General features: G+C 39.9%; 1 protein-coding gene across 6 annotated transcripts in view; it reads left to right on the top strand.

The window, feature by feature from the left end:
* Nucleotides 1-14,743, top strand: part of Pibf1 (progesterone immunomodulatory binding factor 1) — a 217,340-nt gene that overhangs the window by 188,081 nt on the left and 14,516 nt on the right. The window lies entirely within an intron of this gene.

Raw genomic sequence — 14,743 nt, 5'->3', positions numbered from 1 at the left:
TTTCATTCATCCTCATTGGTGAGGCTTTCTCCTGTTGTTTCTAATTGGCTTATTGAGTGTTTCACTTCCTTCTTCATTTCAGCCTGAGTATTCTTCAATATTTCTCTTTTCTGAATTTGTTCAGCAGTTTATCTGTATCTTCTTTCAGTTCTTTGATTTCTTTGTTTCTGTGTTCTTTCAATTCACTGAATTCTTTTATCATGTTTATAATTGTTCTTTTGAGTTCCACATCCTGTGTATCTCTCAGGGGTTCTCACTGTGGTCCTCTAAAGGACTCTTGGTACTTGATGGGGATATATTATTTGGATTTTTCATGTTATTATTTTTTCACTGTGACTTTGACATGTGGATTTCTTTTGAAGTTTCTGGTTCTTGTGTGAGACTCAAGCCTTCCTTTGTTGAGCTTAGGTCTGCTTCTGTTTGTAAACTTTATGTGCCCCTGTAGTTTACTTGTTGAGCATGAAAAGCTGATTGTCTAGGCTTCAGGTTCTCTCTTGATTTTATATTGGCAGGACCAGATAGCTTTGGTCCTGCTGCTCTTGCTCCCACAGAGGCCCAAGTCAGATGAGAATCAGATGCTCTCAGGCTTTCTCCTAAGGTCTGGATCCCTCTCTAGTCAGCAGGTACAGTACAATTTGGGAGGATTGCTAGGTAGAGGTAGGATTCAGGACTCTCCAGCAGTCAGGGAAGGAGGCTGGTCTCAGGAATCCAGGTTGGGGTTTGGACAGCCAGGGATGAAGGCTGGTGTCAGGCATACAAAGGCAAGGTGAGGGAGGGAACAGGCTTTGAGGGCTCCAGGGGACTAGACTGAGGAATTGGGCTGGTCTGGGTACAAAGGATCAGGAAGCAGTGGGGAGTCTGGGCCAAGAGGGTAGTCCAGAGGTCTGAGGTGCCAAGAGAAGACATGGGTCAGTGCCCACACTAGGAGGAGAGACGGGGTCGGGGAGCTGGGAGGGTGAATGAGGTAGTGGGAGTCAAGGCACAGTGGGTGTGGTCGAACTTACCCAGGAAAGATCACAATATATAACTCTTAACCTCTCAGAGAAACAAGGCTGCAGATCTGAAACAAAAATTCATGAACTCACAACCAACCAGGATAGTCTATAGACCAAACTATATAGCAGGATCGACAGGTATAAAGTGTGGGAGGCACTGACCATCTAGATCTGTCCTATCTTGAAGACCTCCGATCTAAGGAGGCATGCAGCCCAAAGCTTCACACCTCCCTCAGTCAGCTTCTGTCCTTCCCCTCCTTTCCCTAGGCCCTATGCTTCTCCTGCTTGCATTCTCCAGTCTGAGTGAATGATTCCCTTTTCTAAAGTTAAGACTTGAAAGACAACAGGATTGGAACTATTTAGAAGCAGGAGACCTGGAGCACAGCAGTTATTTAAAACATTGCTCCTGTCAATTTATTTATTTTTGGTTTTTGTTTTTAGTTTTTTAAGACAGGGCATCACTCTTTAGCTCAAGCTTTCCTTGTAGTCACTACGTGGCTAGCACAAGCTGCCCTCAAACTTTGAGCAGTCTTCTGGCTTCAGTATCTCAAGGACTGGAATTATAAAATACTCCCACATATGTTCTTAAGACTTGATCTCAGCAGCACTCAAGAGGCAGAGGCAGAGGCAGTTGGATATGAGTTCAAGGCCAGCCTTGTCTACATAGCAAGTACCAGACCAGCTGGGGCTTCAGGAAACCCTCTCTCAAAAAAAAAAAAAAAAAAAAAAAAAAAGGATTGATCTCAGAATTTCTTGTATGTCTGTAGAGGCCAGAAGAGAGCATCAGATCCCCTGGAACTGGAGTTTGGGGATGATTGTTAGCTGCCATGTGAGTGCTAGGAACTGGATCTTCTGTGAGAGCAGCCAGTGCTCTTAACCACTAAGCTATCTCTTCAGCCCCTGCTCTTAGTTTTTTTGAGAGCCCTAAGGAGCTTTTATTTCTTTGAGTTATATCTGTTGCTGTTTACCATAATTGACATTAAAATTGAGCAATGATTTAAAAATATTCATTAACTAGTTGAAGGGCTAGAGGTTTAAGATGCTCACTGATTAGGAGGACTTTCCTAGCATATATGAGGTCCTGAATTTAATCCTCAGCACTGCCCCCACCAAAAAAGCTCACAAACAAACAAAAATCTTTAGTTAGGCATGGTAACACATGCCTGTAATCAGGAGGCTGAGGCAGGAAGGTCATGGGTTCAAGGCAACTTTGACTATGTAGTGAGTTTTAGGCTTGACTGGACTACATAGTGAAAATTGTCTCAAAAAAGTACATACACACACACACACACACACACACACACACACACTACTACACTAATTGAAAGGTAAAATGCTAAAGTCATTATGTGTATGTTCATTTTTTATTTAATTTTTTTTTAATTTTGATGGGGGAGATGGGGTATGTGCACATGAGCTTAGGTGCCTACAGAAGCCAGAAGAGGAAGTCAGGTGCCCTGGAGCTGGAATTAAAGGCAACTGTGAACTGCCATCATGGGTGCTGAGAATTAAATTCAAAACTCCTAGAAGAACAATGTATGTTCTTAAAGAAGTCAAGCCAAACATACATTTAAAAGTGTCACTTGGGGGGCTGGAGAGAAGGCTCAGAGGTTAAGAGTACTGACTGCTCTTGCAGAGGACCCAGTTCAATTCCCAGCACCCACATGACAGCTAACAACCATCTGTAACTCCAGTTCCAGGGGAATCCAATGCCGTCTTCTGACCTCTGCAGGCACTGCATGCCACAGGTGCAACTACCTACAAGCAAACAATACACTCATACATGTAATATAAAAATAATAAAAATAAAATATTTTAAAACATTCATTTAGTGGAGGAAGCACTTGGCTAACCACATGTAGAAGCATACAGTAGAAGTCAAAGGACAACTTTCGGGAGTCAGTTCTTTCCTCCTACCATGTGGGAGTCCCATGGATCAAACTCAGGTTATCTCCTTTGAAAGCAAGCACATTTACCCACTGAGCCCTTTTGCCAGCCCATACCCTTCTTCTGGTGAGATTTTCTCATGGAAAGAGACAAAATAACATGTGGATTTTTAAGTAAATAGAGTTTTGAAATAGCTATGTAATATATTAATGAGATACATTGTACCAGCAAAAAAGAATTACCAGGTTGAAATGCTGTATATTTATAGTAGTGCCATTCTGTGTATATTTCTTTAACAGCATTCCATACCCTGGTATAAACATGGAGAAGATGGACAGCCAGATTAGGTACATCCTATGTTCTGCTCTGTTTAAACTGACACACATCTGTAATCTCAGCACTTGAGAGGTAGAGGCATGAGGATCAAGAATTCATGGCCAGCCTTAGCTACATAGGGAGTTTGAGGCAAGCCTGGAGCTGGCCTGTGAGATCCTGTTTTAAAAAAATTGTAAGTATAGGGTTGCTTTTAAATCTTTGTGTCACTTACACTTTGAAATACTGTAGAAAATGCTAGCAGTCAGATAGACAAGACTTGGTTTCAAATCAGGTGTGGGTGGCACAGACCTGTAAATCCCAATGCTTGGGAGATGGAAACAGGAAAATCACAAATTCAAGGCCAGCTAGGCTACCCAGTGAGACCTTGTCTCAAAAAAACTAAAATAAAAACAAATTAAAGTGAATTCTTGGATTCATATCCAAGCTATGCTACTTAACAACTTTGGATTCTAGAGGTAATGATTTCATCTCTCTTAATTCAGCTTCCTCACCTATAAATGAAGGTAATATCTACTTTAACAGAGTTATATAAGAATTAGAAATGTTCTTCTTTCCTTGAATTTCAAGGTCATTTTAAATGTTAACTGTTCTTTGACTCTCAAGCCTCCCTAACTGGACAAAAGAAAACTTAGCTTTTTCTTTTGTTTTTGTTTTTTAAGACAAGATTTTATTATGTAGTCCTGGTTGACCTTGGTCATCCTGCCTCATGGCCCCAAGGGCTGCGGTTATAGGCATGTACCCATACCCAGCACAACGACCTCCTACCTATTAATATTTCTGTTAGTGCTCATATCACTGTGCATCACAATTATGCACCTGTCTTGCCAAATAGAGTGCCAAATTCCTCTTTATGTCTTAGCCATTAGCACAGTATTTAGCACTTAATAAGTATTCATTTGAATGTTTATTAAGCTAATTATGGTTCTTTCCTATCTTCAATAGCAATTGTACTGCCAGCATTTACTATATCTCATTCCCTCCCCCTCCAAAAGTGTTTCTTTCTGATTACTGATACCATTTTAACTGGAAAAAGTGCAGAAACTGGCATACCCAAGAACAATTTCAAAGAACTATCTGAACATAGCCAATAAGAAGTCGTCTCTGGAAGGTTTGTCTAGAATAGAGCTACCCAAGAGCTGATAACTATAGCCACAGCAGCCTCTGCTTATCAAGCCACTGAGGAATAATGTGCATTTGAAGAACGTAAGACCTCTACTTCTCACACCTAGCTGTGTGTAGTCCCATTCAGTTCAGTCTTTCTGCCCTAACGTTTCTTAGGGCTCACAGTCCTTTCAGTTAGCATTTAACCAGAATTAGTCAACCACTCCTTACTAAGTACCTAGAGCATACAAAGCCCCACACTGGCTTGAATGTTGGAGTAACTCCCATTATCCTAGATAACTCTCTTCTTACAGCAGTGCATGTCACCTAAGAAGAAGAAAACAAACCCTGCAGTTAGCCAGGTTTCTTAAAAGTGAAGTCACAGTATAATTATCATTCTTTTATGGTATGTTTATGTTCCTGGAGTCTAACTCATATGTTCTTTGTGATTTCTCGGAAGATTTCAAGGACATTTCAGCAACCCACGTGCCCCTTAGGCAATCCACTTCATAAAGGGTTCCAACACATTGCATATTTCTATATGTGTGTCACTCTTTTTGTTTCATACTTAGCTGTTTTGAAAGTTTCTTAAGAATACCTTTTTACATTTTTTTCCTTATGCACCTATTTGGTTACTTTTTATACTCGGTGTGACTGAAAACAACACCTCCTGAGTAGGTAAGATGATATTTCCTTAAACGAAAATATTTTTTCAGATTCATAGACTTCTCATCAGTAGTGGTGCTCTTCACAAGCTTGGAGTGTAGCTCAGTGGTAGAGCATTTGCTTAGCAAGCAGCAGGCCCTGGTTCCAACTCCCAGCACCTCTGAAAATATTAAAGGTTAAATAGAAATAAATATTTTTGATTTGCTGCATATAAATGGATATTTTATTTTGTTGGTGTTGTTTGGTTTTGGTGGGATTTTTGTAGTGTTTTATTTGTTTTTTGTTCTTTTTTGAGCCAGAGTCTCCCTATAGCCCCAGCTAGCCTAGAACTTACTGTATAGACCAGGCTGGCCTTGAACTCACAGAGATCTGCCTGCCTCTGCCTCCCAAGTGCTGGGATTAAAGGCGTGCACCACCATGCCTAGCTTTTTGTTTTTTGTTTTTTTTAAGAAGGGAATGTATGGGTTTTTTTTTTTTTTCTTCACTGCACTCTAGAAGTTTATTGTTATATTTTCTTTTAAAGTAGTAAGAATATTTGCCTGATCTCCTTTTAAAGAGGTGCTTACGTGTATGTATATACATTCATGGTGTGTGTGCATGTGTGGAGGTCAGAGGACAATGTTCATGAGTTGGGTTTGTAGCTCCATCTTGTTGAAGCAATCTCTTGTTTCTGCTGTGGTATGTACTCCAGGCTAACTGGCCCCCTAACTTCCAGGAAGTTCTCCTGGCTGCACCTGCCACCTTGTCATAGGAATACTAAGATTAGAGATGCAGACTACCACCTCTGGCTTTTTTACATAGGATCTAGGAATCAAACTCAGGTTGTCAGACCAAGCACTTCTACCCGCTGAGCCACTTTGCTAGTCCTGACCTTTCTTAATAGGAAACAAGTAAAGAACCTCTTGTTATCATTTCTAACCCTCTGTTTTTATGAGTTCCCGAGGATAATGATACCTTATCATGAGCTAAAGAATTCTAGGATATAAGGATTGCTGGGCGCGCGCGCACACACACACACACACACACACACACACACGTGCCTAAAAAACTCTTAAGTCTTTGGAAAATGAGATGGCTGAGAAAAATACTAGCAGTGATATAAGGTTTATGGTCAGAACTGTCCTTATTGTCAGTAGGACAGTATAAGTTGATATAAATGTAATAAATTAGTCATTGATCCCATATCAAGAAGCCAAAACTTGGGGCTAGAGAGATGGTTCAGCAGTTAAGAACACTGTTCTTGCAGAAGACCCAGGTTCGAATCCCAGCACCCACATAGCAGCTAACAACTGCCCGTAACTCCAGTTCCAGGAGATCTGAAAGCCTCTTCTGTCCTCCTCAGGCATTGCACGGCACAGGTGCACTTACCTACATGCAGGCAATACACGCATACACATAAAATAAAAATAATTAAAAAAAAGAAGAAGCCACTTCTATGAGAAGAGTGGAATGCTGAGAAAAGAACTCAGAGGGAACATAGGCCCTGAAATGAGTTACATTCTGTAGTGCTCACAGTGGAGGATAGGATTTAGAAGACAAGCTGATGCTGGGAACGAACTGGAAGGGGAAAAGCTTCAAAATCAAGCAGATTATCCCAAAGCAGGAAAGTCCAGAAACTAGATAGCGACTAGGTGAATATTGTTTCAAAGGGAAAGCAGGGCACTTGATCCAGTATTGAGGACACATGAATGTCAGGTGACAGAGGACAAATTGTCAGAAATCCAATGTATTGTTTGTGATGAGCTAAACCAGAGGACAAATTGTCAGAAATCCAAGGTATTGTTTGTGATGAGCTAAACCACTACTGAAACAAACTAAAGAGAGAGCCTGGACAAGCCTAAGTCAGCTGTGTCAAGCAGCCACTTCACTTAGGGGCTTTTTCAGTGTTGTCAGCCTTCAGTGAGCTCACACTCCAGTGAGCTCATACTTCAGTGCGTTCAGCCTTCATGTACTCATACTTCAGTGAGTTCACACTTCACTTTGTGTACTTCAGTGAGCCGTTGTGTTCACATCTCACTGTATTTGCACTGCAGTGTGTTCATATTGCCATCCTGTACCAGCACCACTGGTGAAAGTGCCCCTAAGGTCATATCCAGGCTCTGGAAGGGGTGTTTCTGATTAGTTATGTCCACAAAGTTATGACAGCAGCCCTGTTGTCTCTCATCTGCTGTTGCTCATGTGGACACTGGTAACCCTCACTAATCTTTCAATCATATACAGAGTCTAGCACCAAAATTTGTTGTATCCTCTCAGGAACATGAGAATAAGTCACTGGAATTTCTTTATTATTCTGAGTAAGGTGGAACAATCTAAGGAAAACAATCAGGGTGATGAAAGAATCTGTTCATTTCTAACAGAGACAAATCAACTGGGGTGTTTGAAAAGATAAGGCTTAAAGAAGGATAAGAAATACAAAGGAAGAGACTCATTCAAAGGCTGGAGATACCTTCCTTGATGTTTTGTTTTGCTTTTGTTGTTGTTTTGATTTGGGGTTGTTTTTCTAGTTCAGTAGACAAAAGTTAAATTATAGCCAATTTGTCTCTACTTTTCAAGCCTGAAGTAGGTGCCCATTATGTTCACAGAAGATGTCTATTTTTATTGACACATAATAGTTGTTCATATTTATAGGGTATAGTATGATAACTCAATACATGTAAACAATGTATATAGATGAAATATTTAAATGTGCTTGGGTCTGGGTTCAATAACTTAAGATACTATTCGAGCCTGAAATTGTGTATTAAAGGCCTTGGTAGATGGCAAGTACGTTGTATAAACAACAGCTTTGAACCTAGAAAAACCTCCATTTGCTGCTTTCATTTCTTAATAGCTAGATCAATTTGACTAAATTTCTCTAGCCTGCTAAGTCTCTGTTTCCTCATTTTCAAAACTGAAGTACTATCACTTCTTTTTATATGAGAGAAAATTTAATTTTTCTATAATAGACTTACTGGCACTTGTAGATATTCAGTGAATGTTAATTCCTATCTCTTCTTTTCCTCCACACATAAACTCCACATAAACTTCTTCTGAAGCAGACAGTGATTGCTAGGGTAAGGCTGGCCTACAAATGGGACTAAGTCCTTAGAAGGAGGGCTGAAGAATTCTGAAACACAGTCTGCAGTGGCAAATATTAATATTATTTTCTCACAGTTTTGCCATACAAAACCTATTTTGTCTGTTGTTTGCTTTCATAATTTAAAATTCTTGCTGAACTCTTAGAATACAGAATAAATAGCTTTTGAATAAATTTACATTAGTGGGGAACTCAGGGCTTTACACATGCTAGGCAGGTAATACTGAGCTACACTCCCATATATTAACCTATTGATAAATGTATGAACGGGACAATAAAATTTGCTTTTTTTAATGGCTCTTTTAAAACCCACAGTGTGGAGGTGGCATGTAATCCCATGACTCAGGAGACTGAGGGTCATGATGAATTCAAGGCCAGAGTAACACTACACAGCAAAACCATGTCTCCAGAAATAAATCCCTACTAAAATTATTTACCAATGTTATGATCAGAGGCCTGGAATATGCTTTAAAATGTCTCAGGAAAAATAGTCTAGTAAGGAAAAGGCTGTTGACAGCCAAGTACATTGGCATGTGCTTCATGTCACCAGTTGGAGGCAGAAGGATCACAAGTTCCAGACCAGTCTGGGCTATATAACAAAAAGGGAGGGTTCAGGGAGAACAATGTTGTCGAAGTTGTCTTGGCAGCTCCTCAAACATTTAATCACAGAGTTACATTTGTTCCAGCAGTTTCACTCCTAGGTACATGCTCAAGAGAAATTAAATCATGTCTATATACAAACTTACATATGAATGTTTATATTAGCAGTATTTCTAGTAACCAAAAAGTGGAAATAATTTGAATGTCCAACTGAAAACAGATAAAATGTAGCATATTTTTGAAAAAGAATATTATCCTCCCAGCCAGGAGAGATGGCTCAGCCAGTAAAGGCATTTGCTGCCAAGTCTGACAACCTAGGTTTAATCTCCCAGGCACACAGAGTGAAAGGACAGAACCAACTACTTCAAGTTGTCCTCTGACCTCCACACCCATACTGTGACATACACATGCACACACACAAATAGAGAGATAGAGAGATAGATAGGTAGGTAGATGATTGATTGATTGATAGATAGATAGATAGATAGATAGATAGATAGATAGATAGATAGATAGATAGATAGTAAAAGTGGTGAAGTAAAAAAAAATTTTAATACTTGATTATGTTATTGTGTGAGTGTATTACCTGCATGTGAGTCAGTGCACCCATGTCATGCAGTGCCTATGGAGGTTGGAAGAAGGCGTTGGATCCCCTGGAACTGGAGTTACGAATAGTTGTTAGCTGCCATGTGGGTGCTGGGAATGGAACTGGTTCCTCCACAAGTGCAACCACTGTTCTTAACAGCTAAGCCATCTCTCCGGCCCCCTAAAGTAAAAAAATTTTGAAGATTATTCTCCCATTAAAGGACCAAAATACTGATATAGGCTACAACACAGATAGTTTTATTGTTGTTGTTCATTTATTTTACTTAATTTTGAAATAAGGTGTCAAATAGCTCAGCCTGGCCTAAAATTCACCATGTAGCTGAAGCTGTCCTTCCTTGAACTCCTGATTCTCTAGCCGTCACTTCCCAGATGCTAGAATTGTAGGCACACACCACATTCCCCACCCCCATGACACAGATGAATCTTGAAAACATTGAGAAAAGCCAGTTACAGAAGGCCACATCACATATTAAATTCATGTGAAATAGCTAGAAGAGGGAAAGTTAGAGACAGCAAATGCATGAGTGGTTACTTAGAGCAAGGGATTAGGGGCATAGTGTAATAGAAGAGTAATAACTAAAGCAGTTGGTTTCCATTTGGGTTTTTTTGAGACAGGAATTTATCTAGCCCAGGCTGGCCTCAACCTGGCTGTGTAGCCAAGGATGACCTTGAACACTGATCCTTCTGTTTCTACCTCCCAAGTACTGGGATTAAGGAGTACATCACCACATGCAGCCAGCAATCGGGTTTCTTTGAATGGACAAAATGTTTTAAAATGGACTATACTATTACCTGTGAATACAGATGTTCCTGAAATTACACTGGGGTTACATCCCAATGAAGTCACCATTAGTTGAAAATATCCTAAGTGGAAAGTGCATTTATAGCAACCTACCAGACACAACAATTTAGTCACCTTAAATATGCTAAGCAGATTTACATTAGTCTACATTTGCTCAGCTACAGCTGAGCAGAATTATCAAACATAAAGCTTATTCTGTATTAAGTGTCAATCTCATGTAATTTAATATCATGCTGAAAGTGAGAAACTGAATGGCCATATGGATCCTCTCCATGAACATATATCACTGAAAACACATTGGGCCTGAGGAATATACATCACGTACCCCAGCTGAACAGCTGACTGGGAATTGCAGCTCACTGCCAGTGCCCAGTATCACCAGACTATTGGGCCAGTCACCGGCACAGTGCTGCTTGCCTAAAACCTGAGTGCTTATGAGACAGCAACAGTCACAAGATTATGAGTTCAAGGCCAAGTCTGAGCTACATAGCAAATTCCAGATGAGTCTGGACCACATAGTAAAATGCTGTTTCAAAAAACAAAAAGGGGCTGGGAACTGCTCACCAGTTAAGGGCTTGGCTGCTCTTACAGAGGACCCAGGTTTGGTTCCCAGCACCCAAATAACAGCTTCCAACTTTCCTTAACTCCATCTAGTTCCAGGAGATCTGACACCTTCTTCTGACTTCCACAGTTATTGCACACATGTGGTGCATTTATTTACATGCAGAGAAAGCACTCATACATATGAAAAATAAAAATAAATAATGAAAAAGTACTGGAGAGATGGTTCGGCAACTAAGAGCACTGGCTGCTCTTGCAGAGGACCCAGGTTTGGTTTCCAGAACCCACATGGCAGCTAGCAACCATCTATAATTTCAGTTCCAAAGGATCAAACACCCTCTTCTGACTTCTACAGGCATTGCACAACTTGGGTGCACTTACATACATGCAGGCAATACACTCATAGACATAAAACAAAAATAATAAAATATTTTTTAAGAGGAGGGGACTGTGCATGGTGGTATATGCCTTTAATCCCAGCACTCAGAAGGCAGAGGCAGGCAGATCTCTGTGAGACTGAGGCCAGCCTGGTATACATAGTGAGTTACAGACCAGCTGGGGCTACAAGAGTGCATGTGGAGGTCAGAAAACAACTTGGCAGAATTAGTTCTCTCCTTCCACTATGTGGGCTCTGGGAATGGAACTCAGATTGTCAGACTTGGCATCAAGTAGCTGTTTGGAGTCCATTTTCTTTTATTTTTTAAAGATTTTATTTATTTTTATTTTATGTATGTGAATATTTTGCCTGCATATGTGTAAGTACACCATGTATGTGCATGATGACCTCAGAGACTAAAAGACAGCATCAGATCCCCCGGAACAGGAATTAATGACGTGTGTTAGCCACTATATAGGTGCTAGGAACCAAAGCTGGGTCCTCTGGAAGAGCAGTAAGTGCTCTTTAACTGCTGGGCCATCTTTCTAGCCCCTGCTGGCCCACTTTATTATCTTTGAAATTTTCTATAACAAAATGGTATTTTAAAAAAGTATCCAGGCATGTTGGCTCACACCTATAATCCCAGCACTTGGGAGACTGACACTGAAACAAGGGGATTGCCACAAGTTCGAGGCCAGTCTGGGCTACATTGTGAATTTTAGGCTCTGTAAGGTTACCTAGGAAGGCCCTGCTTCAAAAACATAATATAAAATCATTTAAAATATTCTCTTAAATGAAGTTTCGGAAAAAGAAATAGGTTCTTGACTTAAAACTAGGTTGGTTTTTACCTCGTAACCTTAAGCAAAAGATGTACAGAATTGTCTGACTTGTCAATCATGATGTGTTATTACTCATATGTAAAAACACTTCCATGTACTCCAGTGGAGCACACAGTTTGTATTATAATTGTCAGAGCTATTTTCATCAAGAAATGCTGTGTGTCCCCTTGCCAACATCTTTGCAGAGTTTACAACTTTGAGCAATTTACTGGCATCGGCTATGCAGTACTGCTGAGAAGCTGCTCTATAGCTGAGCTGCTAATATGTCGCCACTCTGTGCAGTGGTTAATAGTGAACAGCAAGGTATATGCCTTGGGAGTGAAGAGAACAGCTTCTCTCATAGAGAGTTCTTGTGCAGCAGCAGTCACCAGCAGAAATGTCATAAGCATGCCTCTTCTTTTCTGGAAACTATACTCACATGTCTGTTTGAATGTTTTTGAGACAAGGTCTCCATGGGTAGATCAGACCAGCCTTGAATTCTGAATCTTCCTTCCTTAGCCTTCTGAGTGCTGGGAATTGCTATCACACCCTGCTTACAGTGTTGATTTTCTTATTTTGTTTTTTCATCAATTTAGCCTGAGTTTCATTTGTGCAATTGATCCAGTTCTTCATTTGTTAATTTGTGAATGGTTCATTTATTCTCAAAATTATAATCATGTTTATGTCTTTGATATACTAGAAAGACATGAAAATTGTTTAATTTATCAAAGTGACTTTCTAAATTAGTTAATCATCAGCCAAGAACAGGTTATAATTAGGCAGAATGAAGGTGCACTCCACTGTTTGGGAAGAGTCTGCTGGCCCTAGAGTGAAGCCTGCTAGACAGATCATTGTGTCCACATACACAGGAATTGTATTCAGCTGTGTCAGATGAACAGTGTCATTCTCAGAGATGAACTCTCACAGCAGAAAGAAACCATGTAAGCTATACCTGCATTCATAAGTTAGAAAGCACAGCCAAAAACTGTAAGAAACTGGAAGGAAATTAATAGCACAAAAGAAAAAAAAATCACAATAACAGAGCTATTAACCCCTTTCTTCCCCCTTGAGGGAAAAAACTAGAGCAGAAAAGAACTTGCAAACTATTATAATTTTCTCAGAAAGATTTTAGAAAGTAATATTTCTATAACATAATCAGTGAACAAAATTTTGTGATTAAAAAAAAAAATGCTAAAGCTGGGCACACACCTTTACTCCCAGCACTCAGGAGGCAAAGGCAGGTGGATCTCAGTGAGATCACAGCCAGCTTGGTCTACATAGTGAATTCCAGAATTCCAGGCCAGCTGGAACTACAGGGAGACCCTGTTTCAGAACAACAACAAAAAGAAAATGCTAAAACAAAGTCATGAAATTAAGATGGCATGGTACCTATAATCTCACCGTTCAGGAGGCTAAGGCTGAAGCATCTCGAGGTCAGGGACACCCTAGGATACATAATGAGATTCTGTCTCAAAAAATTAACTACTTGGAGTCATGAAATTATTCTAACTAAAAATGTTATACAGATGAGGAAATCCTCTTAAAACTTAGAAAAATGGCAAAACAATGGAAATAATAGCTGTTAAAATCATTGCGTTGTTTTTTAAAAATGAAGTTTAAATAAATACTTAGCATGTTTAGAAAAAAAAGGGGGAAAAATTAAAGAAAAAGAGCTGAGTGTGGTGGTGCACATCTTTAATTCCAGCGCTCGGGAGGCAGAGGCAAGCAGATCTCTATGAGACCAAGACCAGCCTAGACTACATAGCCCCCTCTAGGCCACCCAGGGCTACAGTGAGACCCTGCCTCAAAAGCAAAGAAAAAAACTCTAAGTGAACTTGATGATTGAAACATTCTCCTTTGAACATCAAATGTTCCTGTTCAGTACTAATTCATTTTGGTCTATAGCAAACGATGTTTATAAATCATTAGGCAGTGCTGGTCATGCTGGCACACGCCTTTAGTCCCAGCACTTGAGAGGCAGAGGCAGGCGGATCTCTGAGTTCAAGGCTAGCCAGTTCTACATATGAGTTCCAGGCCAGCTGGGGCTACAGGGAGACCCTTTCTTGAAAAGACTATATATACATATAGTCCATATATATATGGAGCACTACAAAGGGTGATAGGCCAGTCGGAAAAGGACGGTTAAAGAGGGCAAAGCAGAATCGAAATGAACAGGCAGGGAAATGAAATGCAAAACTCAAGATTAAACACCAGAAGTAAATAGCAGGGGAGAACAGGAACCTAAAACAAAGCCAGAAATTTCAAAATCATTTCCTCTTACCAGAGGATTCTGTTTTGGTGGTGGTGATGACTTAGTTGGTTAATTCATTGGTTGTTTCTTTGAGATAGGGTCTGGCTGTGTAGTCCAGGGTAACCATCAACTTGGGATCCTTCCTTCTCCAGCTCCTGGGTACTAGGATTATAGGCAAGTGCTACCAGGCCAGGCTCAAAAGGATTCCATTTTGTAAGACAATTATGTTTTCCTAATTCTTGCATAGTATGTTGGATTACTTATTTTTTCTTTATCAGTTAGTGAACTAGGATCTCGAGTTGTGACAATTTTACTGTAATTTTATAGTAGCACCAAGTAGGGCAGGGCACTTTTTGCCACAAAAAAAAAAAAAAGATACGTTTAATTACTTTCCTAAGTAAAAAGAGTCAACATCATAAAAAGTTCTTCATAATTTTTTTAAATTTGACATAATTTCATCCGTATCTTTAAAAATATAGCTAGAAAAATACTTCAGTCATAAACCTTAGAATGGTGTGACATAGGTGCATGAACAGACAGACCATTGGAACATAGTTTAAAGCATATCATATACTTACAGAAATTTAGTACATGATAAAGATGACGTCAATGGAGAAAAGAAAGTTTTCTCTCACACATGATACTGCTGCTATCAGAGTAAAGAGCTG

This window comes from Nannospalax galili, unplaced genomic scaffold (genome assembly GCF_000622305.1).
Source record: "Nannospalax galili isolate Female #2095 unplaced genomic scaffold, S.galili_v1.0 scaffold246, whole genome shotgun sequence".
Lineage (NCBI taxonomy): Eukaryota > Metazoa > Chordata > Mammalia > Rodentia > Spalacidae > Nannospalax > Nannospalax galili.
This window is presented reverse-complemented; position numbering and strand designations above follow the sequence as displayed.